The sequence below is a fragment of the Chelonoidis abingdonii genome, chromosome 7 (assembly GCF_003597395.2).
Source record: "Chelonoidis abingdonii isolate Lonesome George chromosome 7, CheloAbing_2.0, whole genome shotgun sequence".
Classification (NCBI taxonomy): domain Eukaryota; kingdom Metazoa; phylum Chordata; order Testudines; family Testudinidae; genus Chelonoidis; species Chelonoidis abingdonii.
The window spans coordinates 64,637,997-64,650,527 of NC_133775.1; positions in this window are offsets into that span (position 1 = coordinate 64,637,997).

Sequence of the window (12,531 nt, forward strand, 5' to 3'; positions counted from 1 at the left end):
TATCATGCTTTTCATCCATCTCTAACATGCCCACTGGGGAGAAGAAGATATAGGGGCTGGCTATGTGGGTTCTTCATGCACTCTAGACTCCCCAATGCCAGGAGAACCCCTCAGCAAGAGACCTGTGGGTGGTTTTCACTCATTTTCCATGCTGGAGGGGTTCAAAGGGAGCAGAGCAATGCAAAGAATCTGCCCCAAAGTATTGATTGTGGCTCCTTCACCTTCTTGAAATAAAATGTTCAGCCCTCCAGCTAGACACCACTGCTCTAGGCGCTACACCAGTATGAGCAACAAGAATGACTGATTTCAGTGTAGTAGCCATGTTGGTCCCAGGGTCTTGCTGAAACAAAATAGCTGAGGCAGTCCAATAAAAGATATGACCGTGCTGACCTTGCCTCTCTAATAATGATGGTCTCATTGCAAAATCAAGGGAGATCATGCACTCCACTAGAAGCAACTATCTTTTCCCCATAAGCCAAGGGGCTGTGCTACCTTTCATAAAATAGTGGCAGGATCTGCCCTCAGGCTAACAAAAAGTCCCTTGAAAAATAAAAGTTCCTTAGACAATACATCAGACAGAGCTGTGACAGGACCCTGGGCTTTAAATTCTACTCCCTTGTTCCCTTAGTTTGGAGGGCTGTGGAATTCTAAATCACCCCCACACACACACGCACACACACAAACACAATATTCTGGAATTGCTTGCTCTTAGTCAATCAACTAAATCTGTCTGTAAATGGAGAATTAAGTCCCCTCTGCTTTGGGTTTTTATGAGCTAAAGGGAGCCAATGCAAGGAGCCCATTTTTCTGCCTAGTGGCCTAATTCAATCTCAACATTGCAAAACATTTGTTTGAAATGTTTGCTCTTCGGCCTGTTGGTGAGGATGTTGGCGTGAGACTATTGCCTTGGTGTCAGAAACAGTTGATCTGCTGCACCCAGGAGTACTGCAGCAATTTGTATAGCGTGGGTGCTGAGAGACATTGAACCAAACTGTAAACCCTGTATATGATGGAAACCACTTCCAGCCAGGGGGTGCAGCAGCACTCGCAGCACCCTTAGTTCCAGCACCTATGGCTCCACCTGGCCGCACCCAGACTGGCACTCTTTACTTGGACACTGCTTCCATTGGCTTCGGTGGCAGTTTGGTGTGGGTAAGAAGTGCCAGATGTGGGCTGTAATACTGGGGTTTAATTTCAGTTGTTGGGCTTAGAGTGAGGATATTGGGTGGTATCGATGGCCTGTGAGACACAGGAGGTCAGACTGGATGATCTGGTGGTCCCTTCTGACCTACAACTCTATAACTCTGATTGGGTCCTTGCCATTGCTTAGGAAACTATTGTGATGTCACAAAAGATCATGATGTCAGATGGAGAATAAGCAGCAGTACCGGATGGATTCTTATAAAAATTCTGCTTCCATTTACCAACATCACTCACTCACTCATGCCCATCACCCCAATCGGGGTATGGGCCGCCAACCACAGATCTCCAGAGTCCTCTATCCTGGGCCATATCAATGTGGTGATCATCTGGGGGCAGGACTTAGCAACCTGTTTTTATGCAAGTATCCATTGCCTTGTAGATTGAGACTGAAAAGCCAGAATGAACCACTGTGATCATCTAGTATGACCTCCTATGTAACACAGACCAGAGACCTTCCCTGATATAATTCCCAGAGCATAACTTGAACTAGAGCATAATTTACACATTCAGTTTTGATTTAACTCTTGTAAAATAGGACACCATAGCTTACAAGAGCAGAATTGTTTCCAAACTGATTATTTTTTCCAAGTTTTCCATATGGCCTCAGTAGCTGTTTGTGTCTCTATGCACTTTTGTTATCATAAATAAAAAGCTCAGTTCTTTATAACTCAGCTGTATGTATTCCTGGCTGAAATCTGATGTACAATGTCCTGATAAGGAAAACAATAACTGAGTAGTTTCATCTTGAGCTGGCTATTGTGAACAGCATGCAAAACCATGTGTGACCAACCATTATCGACTTCCTGTGCCATGTGTACCAACCTACAAGTATATCTGTATTAAGCCGGCAGCATGCCAGCAGGCTTACATTGTATTTCTGAAAATAAATACCTCCCAAAATGAACACTTACTTTTTAGCAATTATTTTAAAGCCCTACGTAAGTGCAACATGAATAATAAGCAGAGAAGTCACTAAATCAGGTGCTTTTTTTAAGTCCCCAAAATGACAAGCAAGTCTTTGCTGAAAATGATTTATGAATATAATTCTATTTTGCTTGGCAGGCCCCACTCTTGTGTACGTCAGTTAGCCCAACTTAGGGAAAAGGAAGCTCTATGAATTTCAGCTTCTTTTTTTATATCACAGCTGTGCCTAGAGAGCCCGAGATTGGGTCCCCCGCTGTGCAAAGCAACAACAGACAGGTCCCCTGTATCAGTTCCTCTTTCTTCCACATCTAGCTAGCCCACACTAGCTATGAGTGGCTCCTCCACCCACTGGAGCCATCATGCCCATCTCAGAACTTGAAGCCGGTGGGCCAACTAGGGTCTTTAAGGGTCTGTCTATAGTGCAGCAGGAAATAAGTCTCCCAGCCCAGGTAGACAGACTTACGCTAGCGGTGCTGACGTAGTGCATTAAAAATAGTACTATGGGCACTCTGGATCTTGAGCCCACCTGAGCCCCTACTGCTCAGGTCAGGAGCATCCTTACTGACATTTTTAGCCTGCTAGGTCAGGCCCCACTAGCACAAATCTGTCTGCCCAGGTTGGCAGGCTTGGTCACAGCCACAGTGTAGGCACACAGTAAGGAAAAGGGAAATGGGCAGCAGAAACTTTTGTTCTGTTAACGTTTCCCAGCAGCAATCTGGACATTTCTGAGCACCTCGGATCTGATGGTAACCAGCACAGCCTGAGAACCTGCATAGAACAGACCAAATGCAGGTGCTAGAGAAAGGGGTGTCGGGCTGATTGGGAGGTGGGGGCCAGGTTCCATGCATGATAGTGACCTACAGGCCATGGTTTCAGTGGTGGGGAGGGGCTACAAGAAAGGCAGTGTGACCTAGGGGCTAGGGCACTAGTCTGTGACTTAAGTGAACTGTTCTGTTCCCACTCTGCCACTGGCTGACCATGAGCAAGTCACTTCACCACCCTCTGCCGCACTTGCCCCATCTGTCAAAGGGGATAATGAGAGTGACCGATGTTAAGTGCTTTGAGATCGACGGATAAGCGCTGTATTCAAACTATCGTATTAGTGCACACTGCCCACCATCTGAAGCAGAATGCCCCAGCATGTCACTGAGGGGCTAGCTGATCTAGGGCTCAATACAACTGCCACAAAGTAACGAACATTGTTAACTTCCAGCCTCTTATCGGCTCAGTGAACAATCTGAGTCCTCCTAGGCCACTGCTACTCCTGCCTGTTGCGGTTCCTCTTTCTTCCTCATCCTCCTTTAACTGGTTCTTTTCTTTCCCCATTTCTCCTCTGCTGTTCCCTCTGCACAACCTTCCCTGAAGCAAATCCTAAGCCCTACCCTGCTTGGCTTCTCACCCAGCCCCTTTTTCCCAGGCTAGTTCCTAAAATGAGGGCAGTGCACGGTCGCCATTGGGTCTTAGAGCTGTCATGACAATGAGATAATTAGGGGAGAGGGGCATTCACTCCTCTAAGTCTACCTGCCTGCAGACTCAGGCAGATATTTAGGTTATGGTTGGAAAGTATCTCTGCAGCCACAAGGGTTAGAAACTTACTTTTTATTTTGTAGTTAAAGTTGAGATTCAAGCAACCTGGATATCATGTCAGCCACAAAAATACCCTCTGCAGGCCAGATACGGAACACCTCTCTGCTACATGAATTGAGTAGAAAGATGGGGCTTTAGCTGAGCTACTATCTTGGTAGGCTCTGAGCACAGCAGGGGAAGGAGGAGGCATGGCCAGGTCATTTCTATACTCTGGGGATTTCTCCACCCCTGCTAAAGGCATTGATGCAGGGTCACTGGGGTCTCAGCAGCTCCCAAAGGAGGCAGATATAAGCCACTTGCTATCTGCCCCTGCATTGGCCTAGAGCAGTTTCCAAATGTAAAGAAGGAACCGCATTATAAAGCAGATGATGCACCTGAGCTGAGCTATGCGGCGAAAAGAAGGGAACAAATAAAAAGCTTTCCCGTCTTGTGACATGGAGGAAGATTTCTTGTTCAACGGAGCCCTATTAGAAGGGAAGTGCGGTCTTGTGAGCAGAGCAGCAAAATGGAAGTCAGGATCCCTGGCTTTTTTCCCCAACTCTGCCTGTCTATCTTATATTTTTGTGCAGCCACCCAACACCCTGAGGCTGAGCACCTCCTATATAAAATAGATGGGTGGTTGCACGGTTCCTAGTCGACTCCATGGAATCTGTGGTTCGTTTTTTTGTTCAGGTTATAGAAAGCTCAGTCTAGGGACAGCTGTGCCACTGCTTTGCTGTGAGACCATGAGAAGATCACTTAACCATGCGCTGCTTGTTTTTCCCAGCTGTAAAGCACGTTAAAATTTCCACAAAAGCATTCTAAAGCATCACTCATTACCAGTTGCAAAATGCTTTGAGAGCCCCAAAGAATCAATCTGTGTAAATACAAAATATTCTCACTGCTTGGGTCTGGTTAAGTTACCTCTAGCAACTGTCATGACTGCTGACGTTGCAAGAAGATGGAGACTATTATACAGACTTATAAAATGTTGACCAGTGTGGACAATGGTCATAGACTAAACCTTTGCTGCTTTGTGTAATACACTGGCCAAGTGTCTGTCTCCCACTAGGAGCTGGACTACCTAAAGAGCTTTGAGTTTCCTGCTGCCTCTAAGCTAAGGCAGGTGGTCCTTTAGCTCAAGGAGTAGAGGCTTTTGTATTCAGATCCACATGTTCCCAGGTTCAATCCCTGCAGATGGACCTACCCAGCCATATCATGTTTGTCTCAATATTACATTTCTTTGTCATCACCCAGGTAGAACCTATAACTTTGCACAGTGTCAGAGTCAGGCCTTTATTATCCATGACTGATATTAGATTTCAAAGTGCTAACAGGATAAGGATTTCCCTCAGCACATCGATATGCTAGGAAAGAGAAGAAGGAGGCTATGCAAACACCTATTTCTATGATTACCTAGGAAGAAATCTGAATATGCTGTGGCCTATGGTAACTTTCCAAGGCCCTGGAGCCTGGCTATTGACTGATAGACGTACACAGCCTGCTTCTGATCTGACTTACTCCAATGTCATTCCATTGATTTCATGGGAGTACTCCTAACTCACAGCCTAGCAAACAAGGGGAAGCAGCCCCATACTGCATACAGTGCTGGAAGCTATTGTACAGAGCTGCACAGAGGAAGCCATTTACAAGACTTCCAGATTGTATTGCTCTTATACAACTCAGGAACTAAGCTACCTTTTCCTGAGCACCATCTACTGCCACTTTTATCTATTAACTATTTACTCCTAGGTAGCTACAGCACATTTTCATAACACACAGCATTGCCTCTTATACACCGGTGTATAGTGCTGCTGGAGCAGTGTCACCTGAAATCCAGGATGGTGCTACGCTCAGGCACTTCAGAAAGCTGCAGTCCAGCAGCTCTACCTTGTCATTTCTGAGCCTCAGGCTACACTGCAGCTGGGAGGTGTTTCCCAGTGCAGGGAGAGGAATGTGTGTTAGGGCCAGTTGAGCGTACCAAAAAAAAAAAAAAGTAATTACTTTTAGCAACATCTTAAAAATGTGTGTATGAGCAAGATGACTAATAAGCAGAGGTCACTAAATGTGGGTTGCTTTTTGAAGTCTCCAAAATCAAAAAGAAATCGTGTTGAAAACTGTTTATTACTAGGAGTTGATTATGCTCAGAGGGCCCCATTCTGTGTTGTGTCATCTAACCCCTACTTAGAGGAAGCTCTATTATTTGACTCTTTATTTGCATCATGGGAGTGCCTGGGCCTTCTGAGAGTGGCACATACTAAAGAGCAAGCCCCTAGTATGAAGAGTTTACAAGCTACATAAACGAGACAGATGAAGACTAATTGTTTCCAGCCACGTAGAGTCAATGGCTCCATGTTAGTGATCCATGGCTCCATGTCTAGTTGGCAGCCAGTTTCAAGTGTAGTGCCCCAAAGCTGGGGCCAGTTTTGTTGAATATCTTCATTAATGATCTGGAGGATGGCGTGGCCTGCACCCTCAGCAAATTTGCAGATGACGCTAAACTGGGAGGAGTAGTAGATGCGCTGGAGGGTAGGGATAGTAGACACAGAGACCTAGACAAATAAGAGGATTGGGCCAAAAGAAATCTGATGAGGTACACCAAGGACAAGTACAGAGTCCTGCACTTAGGACAGAAGAATCCCATGCACTGCTACAGACTAGGGATCGAATGGCTAGGCAGCAGTTCTGCAGAAAAGGGCCTAGGGGTTACAGTGGACAAGAAGCTGAATATGACTCAACAGTGTGCACTTGTTGCCAAGAAAGCTAAAGGCATTTGGGGCTGGATAAGTAGGGGCATTGCCATCAGATTGAGGGACGTGATCATTCCCCTCTATTCGACAGTGGTGAGGCCTCATCTGGAGTACTATGCCCAGTTTTGGGCCTCACACTACAAGAAGGATGTGGAAAAACTGGAAAGAGTCCAGCAGAGAGCAACAAAATTGATTAGGGGGCTGGAACACATGACTTATGAGGAGAGGCTGTGGGAACTGGGATTGTTTAGTCTGCAGAAGAGAAGAACGAGGGGGGATTTGATAGCTGCTTTCAACTACGAAAGGGGTTCCAAAAGAGGTGGATCTAGACTGTTCTCATGTACCGATGACAGAACAGGAGTAATGGTCTTGAGTCAGTGGGGAAGTTTGGGTTGGATATTAGGAAACACTTTTTCACTCAGAGAGTGTAAACACTGGTAATGGGTTTACCGGTGGAATCTCCATCCTTAGAGGTTTTTAAGGTCAGGCTTGACAAAGCCCTGGCTGGGATGATTTAGTTGAGGATTGGTCCTGCTTTGAGCAGGGGGTTGGACTAGATGCCCTCCTGAGGTTCCTTCCAATCCTGAGATTCTATGATTCTATGAAGGTGGAGATGATGAAACAGAGGTGAAGTGACTTGCCCAAGATCACATATCAGGTCAGTGGCTGAGCCAGGAATAGACTCTAGATCTCCTGAGTCCCAGTCCAATGCTCTAGTTTCCTACAAATTCAACTGGAAGGCCAGGATTTATTCCCTCCCCCTTTCCACAGAAAAGGCCAGAGATTCCACCCTTCTGAACTGGAGCAAGGGGGGCCTTCCAGTCAGGGATGGTTCCAGGCACCAGCATGCCAAACGCGTGCCTGGGGCGGCAAGCCACGGGGGGCGCTCTGCCAGTCGCCGTGAGGGTAGCAGGCAGGGTGCCTTCGGCAGCATGCCTGTGGAGGGTCCACTGGTCCCATGGCTTCGGCGGACCTCCCGCAGGCATGCCCCCGAACCCGTGGGACCGGGGACCTCCCGCAGGCAAGCCACCGAAGGCAGCCTGCCTGCTGTGCTTGGGGCAGCAAAATACTTAGAGTCGCCCCTGCTTCCAGTGCATTCTGTTAAACATCTGTGCTATGGTCTGCCTCAGGGCAGCACATTTGCCTAGCTCTCTACATTGCAATGGCTACTAAAGGAGAACCTGCAAGTCTCACCTGTCAGCCCATAAAAGCATCAGCCCTGGCTGCATCACCTTTCCACAATAGGAAGATGCCACTAAACAACTTCATCCACAAGGTGGCGATGATGACCCACAGGAGAAAACACTCTGTTCTCTTCCAGACTCCAGTAACTGCAAGTCACTCACAATGGATCTGTACTGGAGATACTTCATGTAATACTAATTGTTTCCAGCACATGTCTAAAGATGGCTCTGTTTCTTGGTAAGATAGCCAGCAATTTCTTTATAATGAGCGAATGAATTTCAGGATCATAGAATGCCTTAGAGAGTCGGAATGAGAGCACAGTGCAAAAATAGGCCACAAAATATTGCAGTGGCTTGCCCACGTGCTCTGGAAATGCTGAGTGCCCATGTGGTGTGGTGAGCTGGAATCCCTGCAGCTGCTGCTGAAGGTGGTGGAATTTAAAGCAACACATTTGACACTGAATTTGCTCAGGTTGAGGAACTGCCCTGTTGTTTTTACAATGTGAGTCCCACATGACATTTTTTTTGTTCTTTTGGACCCATCTACATTGCAGCTCTCAGCCAATCAATACTGTTTCAAATGAGTAATGCAATCCCTTTGCCTCACCCCTGCAGTGTTCAGTGGGGAGCAGGCTGGAATAGTTCATTTGTTCCAGTTACAATCATAGAATCATAGAATATTACAGCTGCAAGAGACCTCAGGAGGTCATCTAGTCCAAACCCCTGCTCAAAGCAGGACCAATCCCCAACTAAATCATCCCAGCCAGGGCTTTGTCAAGCCGGGCCTTAAAAACCATTGAGGATGGAGATTCCACCATCTGCCTAGGTAACCCATTCCAATACTTCACCACCTTCCTAGTGAAATAGTGTTTCCTAATATCCAACCTAGACCTCCCACACTGAAACCGAGACCATTGCTCCCTGTTCTGTCAACTGCCACCACTGAGAACAGCCTACCCTAGTTTCAACAGGTAGTTGAAGGCTGCTATCAAGTCCTCCCTCACTCTTCTTGTCTGCAGACTAAACAAGACCAATTCCCTCAGCCTCTCCTCATAAGTCATGTCCTCCAGCTGCCTAATCATTTTTGTTAACCTCTGCTGGATTTTTTCCAGATGAGGCCTCACCAATGCCGAATAGAGGGGAATTGCCCTCCACTAGACACTCTCCAATTTGTCCACATCCTTTCTGTAGTGGGGGGCCCAAAACTGGACACAATACTCCAGATGTGGCCTTACCAGTGCCAAACAAAGGGTAATAATCACTCCCTCGATCCACTGGCAGTGCTCCAACTAATGCAGCCCAATATGCCATGAGCCTTCTTGGCAACAAGGGCACACTCTTGACTCATACCCAGCTTCTCATCCACTGTAATCCCCAGGTCCTTTTCTGCAGAACTGCTACTTAGCCAGTCGGTCCCCAGCCTGTAGAAGTGCATGGGATTCTTCTCTCATAAGTGCAGGATTCTGCACTTGTCCTTGTTGAACCTCAAATTTCTTTTGGCCCAATCTTCCAATTCATCTAGATCACTCTGGACCCTATCCGTACCCTCTAGTACATCTACCATTTCCCCCCAGCTTAGTGTCATCCATGAACTTGCTGACGGTGCAATCCATCCCATCATCCAGATCATTAATGAAGATGCTGAACAAAACTGGCCCCAGGACAGACCCCTGGGGCACTCCGCTTGATACCATCTGCCAACTAGACATTGAGCCGTTGATCACTACCCGTTGAGCAAGACGATCTAGACCACTTATTATCCATTTTATAATCCATTCATCCAATCCATACTTCTTGAACTTGCTGGCAAGAATACTGTGGGAGACCATACAAAAGGTTTGCTAAAGTCGTTTTCCCCATATCCACAGAGCCGGTTATCTCAACATAGAAGGCAACTGGGTTGGTCAAGCATGACTTGCCCTTCGTGAATCCATGTTGACTGTTCCTGATCACCTTCCTCTCCTTCAAGTTCTTCAAAATGGATTCCTTGAGCACTTGCTCCATGATTTTTCCCGGGACTGAGGTGAGGCTGACCAATCTGTAGTTTCCCTGGTTCTCTTTCTTCCCTTTTTTAAATATTGGGCACTATATTTGCCTTTTCCCAATCATCCAGGACCTCCCCTGATCACCATGAGTTTTCAGAAATAATGGCTCTGCAATCATATCAGCCAGCTCTCTCAGCACCCTCAGATGCATTGCATCCAGCACCATAGACTTGGGCATGTCCAGATTTTCTAAGTAGTCCTTAATCTGTTTTTTCACTACTGAGGGCTGCTCACCTCCTCCCCATACTGTGCTGCCCAGTGCAGCAGTCTGGGAGCTGACCTTGCCTGTGAAGACTGAGGCATAAAAAGCATTGAATACTTCAGCTTTTTCCACCTCTTCTGTCACTAGGTTGCTCCCCCATTCACTGGGGGGTCTCACACTTTCCCTGACCTTCCTTCTTGTTGATAACATACCTATAGAAACGCTTCTTGTTACCCTTCACACGCCTGGCTAGCTGCAACTCCAGTTGTGCTTTGGCCTTCCTGATTACATCCCAGCATGCTTGAGCAATATTTTTATACTGCTCCCTAGTCATCTGTCCAAGTTTCCACTTCATGTGAGCTTCCTTTTTGTGTTTAAGCTTACCAAAGATTTCCCTGATAAGCCAAACTGGTCGCCTGCCATATTTGCTATTCTTTCTGCACATCGGGATAGTTTGTTCCTGAACCTTTTAAAATATAGCCAGCTCTCCTGGACACCTTTCCCCCTCATATTAGGCTCCCAGGGAATCCTGCCCATCAGCCCCGCAAGGGAGTCAAAGTCTGCTTTTCTGAACTCCAGGGTCCATATTCTGCTGCTCTCCTTTCTTCCTTTTGTCAGGATCCTGAACTCAACCATCTCATGGTCACTGCTGCCCAGGTTGCCACCAACTTCTACTTCCCCTACCAATTCTACCCTGTTTGTGAGCAGCAGGTCAACAAGAGCATGGCCCCTAGTTGGTTCCTCCAGCACTTACACCAGGAAGTTCTCCTCAATATTGTCCAAAAAGTTCCTGGATTGTCTGTGCACTGCTGTATTGCTCTCCCAGCAGATGTCAGGATGAATGAAGTCCCCCATGAGAAGCAGGGCCTGTGATCTGGAAACTTCTGTTAGTTGTCCAAAGAAAGCCTTGTCTTGGTCTGGTATTCTACAGCAGACGCCCACCACATCACCCTTGTTGTTCTCATCTCTAACCTTAATCCAAAGACTCTCAACAGGCTTTTCTCCAGTTTCATACTGGAGCTCTGAGCAATCATACTGCTCTGTTACATACAGTGCAACTCCTTTACCTTTTCTCCCCCGCCTGTCCTTCCTGAACAGTTTAAAGCCATCTATGACAGTGCTCCGGTCATGTGAGTTATCCCACCACATCTCAGTTATGCCAATCACATCATAGTCCTTGACTGTGCCAGGACTTCCAATTCTTCCTGCTTGTTTCCCAGGCTTCTTGCATTTGTGTACAGGCACCTAAGATAACTAGCCAATTGCCCTACTTTCTCAGTATGAATCATGAGATCTCCCCTGTTGCGCCCTCCTCCTTGTGTTTCCACTCAGTATCCCACTTCCTCACTTACCTCAGGGCTTAGGTCTCCATCACTCAGCGAACCTAGTTTAAAGCCCTCCTCACTAGTTAGCCAGCCTGCCTGCAAAGATGCTCTTCTCTCTCTTTATTAGGTGGATCCCATCTCTTCCTAGCAATCCTTCTTCCTGGAACAACATTCCATGGTCAAAGAATCCAAAGCCCTCTCTCTACACCACCTGCGTAACCACTCATTCACCTCCACAATTCAATGGTCCCTACCTGGGCCTTTGCCTTCAGCTGGAAAGATGGATGAGAACATGACTTGAGCCTCAAACTCCTTTATCCTTCTTCCCAGAGCCACATAGTCTGCAATGACTTGCTCAAGGTCACTCTTGGCAGTGTCATTGGTGCCCACGTGGAGAAGTAGGAAGGGGTAGCGGTTTGATGCAGTGTTCCCTCTAATTTTTTACATCCATGTGCGGAATGAATTTTGTTATGTGCACCAATATGGAGATTATGTATGATACATCACCTTCATATTGGTGTACATAACAAGATTCATGTGGTAGAGATGAGGCAGAGGAGTTCAGAGTGTAGGAGGGGACTCAGAGCTGTGACAGAGGGTTGAGGTGTGGAAGGGGTGAGGGCTGTGGCTGGGGGTGTGGGCTCTGGGGTGGGAATGGGGATGAGGGGTTCGGGATGCAGGAGGGGACTCAGGGTTGGGACAGAGGGTTGGGTGCAGGGAGTGAGGGCTCCAGCTAGGAGTGACGGCTCTGGGGTGGGATCGGGGATAAGGGGTTCAGAATGTGGGAGAGGGCTCAGGGCTGGGGCAGAGGAGGGTGTGGGCTCTGGAGTGGAGCTGGGGATGACAAGTTTGGGGCCCAGGCTGCCCCAGGGCTCTGGTGGGCAGGGAGGACTCCCCCAGACCTCTAAACGACAGCAGCTCGAGGCCAGGGAAGAGGTGCTCTCCCCAGCTGCAGCAGCTCTGGCGGGGCTGGGCTGGGCATAGGAAGGGTCTCCTCTCCCCCAGCTGTGGCAAGTCTGGGGCAGGTCTGTGCTGGGCCCGGCAGGGATGGGTGCCTCTCCCCACCACGGCAGGTTCATGCTGGGGGAAAGGCATTTCTCTCCATTGCTGCCCTGAGCCTCTGTGTGGGGCATAATAGGCAGCTGTGCAGCTACACAGCCATGCAGCTTAGAGGGAACTTAGGTACGAGGCCTTGATCAGTCTCAGCAGATACTCTGTCACATCCTGAATTCTAACTCCAGGCAAGCAGCACACTGACAATTTTCTTCCCCTTTCTGCATTGCCCTCTCTGATTTTTCAGCATGCTGTGACTCCAGTATAAAATGCTGAATC